The sequence below is a fragment of the Pediculus humanus genome, genomic scaffold, assembly GCF_000006295.1.
Source record: "Pediculus humanus corporis 1103172107677 genomic scaffold, whole genome shotgun sequence".
NCBI lineage: Eukaryota > Metazoa > Arthropoda > Insecta > Psocodea > Pediculidae > Pediculus > Pediculus humanus.
Genome location: NW_002987286.1, coordinates 360478 through 363893, shown reverse-complemented (window position 1 = coordinate 363893; position 3416 = coordinate 360478).

Genomic DNA, 3416 nt, shown 5'->3' with positions numbered 1-3416 from the left:
AAATGTCCAAAACAAATAAAATTTAACCTCCTTTCTATGAGCTGTCTCTGTCAAAAAAAAGAAAAAAAATTTTCTCCTTATAACTTGAAGGCGTTCACACAAAACAAGAAAGCCAATAATAATTTTTTGTGTTTAAAAAAAAAAAAATAAAAAAAAAAAAAAGAAGCAACGGAAACAAATTTCAAATCACTTTCACAATTCTCCAGACCATTAGCTAAGATGTCGAGATATTTTTTTTTTTTTTTTTTTTTTTTTTAATACGCCGCCTTAACAAAAAAATACTTAAATGAAAGTTGTTGATGTTTCGTAACGTGTAAATTTACGACTAAATTTTCGGTTTAAAAAAAATTATTATTATTATTATTATTAGTAATATTTTCCTTAAATGCGAAAAAAAAAAAAAAAATGGATTCACGTGATTTGAATTTTCCATTTCCCCCCCCCCATTTTTTTATTCGATTATAATTTTACTTCCCAAGGCTCTAAAAAAATTAGAAAATATGGAAATCGTTTAAATTTTTAATAAAACGTAGGAAAGAAAAGGTAAAATTTTTAATTGTAGGTTCGAAATCAGGTTTTTTTTCTCGTACCTAAACGTTAAAACGCTACCATTTTCTTTTTTGATTTCTTTACCTATTAGTAAATGGAGTTTAATGAAACAAAAAGTAATTTCCTGTCGTTTATTGTTTTTTTTTTTAATATGTTTCGATTGTTTTTTTTTTTTTTTTTTTACACGACATGTTGTGTTATATTGAATCGTACTTGAATAATTTAAATAATCTGAAAAAAAATTTTCCCTCCCCCTACCCTCCTGCCCACTCCCTTCCCTCCCTCGGGATGATGAGAAACAAATTTTTTTTTAAATTTTATTTTTCGTTATTTGGGCCAGTTATTATTATTATTATTATTATTAGCTGTAACATTGTAATAATAAAAACAACATTATCGTGTTTCGAATTACATTATTATTATTATTATTATTATTATTATTATTATTATTATTATTATTATTATGCGCATTTTTTTTTAAAAGCAGTTTCTACGTATGTTCAATCAATTGATATTTATTTGTTGGCGTATTTATTAAGATCGTGACAAATCGTTGAGAAGAAGATTTTCTTGTTTTTTTTTTTTTTTTTTTATTGTAAAAATCGTTAATGAATTTAATAAATTCGCATAATAATAATAATAATAATAATAATAATAATAATAATTTCCTTTTCCGTAATGATTGTTTTCCGGATTATTTATTTATTTATTTAATTCGAAGGTTATCTCGTTATCATTAAACGGTTTCCAAATTTCTTTTTAAAATTCTATACGGTATTCACGTTACTTTTGATGATTAATGCGTATCGGGGGGGGCGGGGGGAAACGAGTTTTTTTATTAATTATTATTATTATTATTACGACGTACGGTTGCACTCGAATTATTACGTTTGATTAATTTTTTTTTTTACGGATTAATGCGATTCTTTTTCCTTTAGCACAGCATCATCGTGTGCGGGAGTTTTTTTTTGTAAGATGAGAAATTTGTTATTTGGTAAAAATTAAAAGATTATTGTTATTTGTGTTTTTTTCTTCTTCGTATAAATATACGTCACGGTCAAACATTTAAAAAAAAAAAAAAAAAATTTTATTATTTCGTCGTCATTATTATTATTATTATTACTTTCGAAATTCCAATGAGCCCTTCCTGTGTTCATCTCATGCAAGACTTAATAACAGCATCTTTTTGATCTTTGACCGATTGAATCTTTGGTGTCGGATCTCTGCGGTGCTTTTCTTTAGATTTATTATTATCATTATTAATATTATTATTATTATTATTATTTTTATTATTATTTTAACTTTTAATCGTAACAAGTGTTTAATGCATTTGTCAGAGTTTTCAGCATACTTTCCGCGTTTGTCTTCAACCTAAAGAGACTTGAACCGTTCGTTAAACGCCCCGCAATTTATTGTATAATTTTTTTCATTCAATTACCCGTCGGTGATGACGGGCGTGGTTCCAGAAGCCATCCTTCCACGACTACTGGATTTTTTTTGTTCATTTTCATTCCTTTTCATTTCAACCTTTATCTGTTCACTGTTCACGGATTACGTTTAAATTAGTTCGAAAATCATTTTTTCGAAATTATTTCTTACGATGGCAACCGGTTTGTCGTCTGGCGAGGTTTTTTGCGTATTTTGTTCTTTCTGTTCTCGTCGATCCGTGCACGAAGACCCTACGTAATAACTTGCCATTCTTTGGCAACGACTTCCGTTCTATATTTACGTCAAATATTCCAGTTGAAATATTCAAAAATGTTATTATTATTATTATATTATAAAATTATTATTATTATTTTTTTATTACGTAATTGCTTTTGTTTTTTTTTTTTTTTTTCGTTTCGTTTCGTTTTTTTAATATTTGCCAACTCAAATTATTTAAAGAAAAAAAAAAAATAAAATGCAATAATAGTAACAATTATTATTATTATTAGTAATATCATTAGCTCTCAAAGTCACCCGTATGTGTGTGTGTGTGTGTGAACTCAGTCGACAAAGTTCATTCAGGAATGAATTTTTTTTTTTTGTCATTAAAAATAATTATTATTTTATTTTCGTTTTTTTTTTTTTTAAATTACTCGATACGAATGCGAATCGTTTGAATGTTTAAATTCAACCATTTTTTTTTTTTTTTTTTTTTTATTATTTTGTCTCGTCTTCAATTTTCCCCGGGAAAATTTAAATCCGAAAAAAAATAATGATAATAGTTTTTTGGCAGCGAAAAAAAAAAGAATTTTCTGTTGGCGGAAAATTTTTATTTGATTAATAATGATAATAATAATTGTCTGAGTTAAAAAAAAAAAAAAAAAAAACGAGAAATATTTATATATTTTTTTATTTTTTTCAGTTGTTGTTCTCTCATAAATATTTATTGAATTTTTCGATTTTTCCTTAAAAACAAGGAAAAACAAAAAATTTTTATATTTTTATATTTTATATCTGATACGTAAAGAGCATATTATTATTATTATTATTATTATTATTAATATTATAATCATTATTATTGTTTTTAACGGAATAATTTTCCGCGAAAAAAAGAAGAAGAAGAAGAGTTTTAATGTTGTTTTCATTCGGGATTCTTTATTTTTTTTTTTGCATTACTATCGATTACAAAAATTAGGTATCAGGTTCAGGTTTTCTTTAATTATCATCATCATCATTATCATTTGAATTTCACGATTAATTTTAATTTTATTAAAAATTTCCTATGGAAAAATTTTTAGATGGCATTAAAAAAAAATTCCTTTTTATTTTTCTCCCATTTTTTTTTGTTTTTCGTGTGACATTAACACTATGAATACCTTGAATTTTTTTTTCGTTTTTTCTTCATTATCATTAACTATACGAGTCGATAATAATAATAA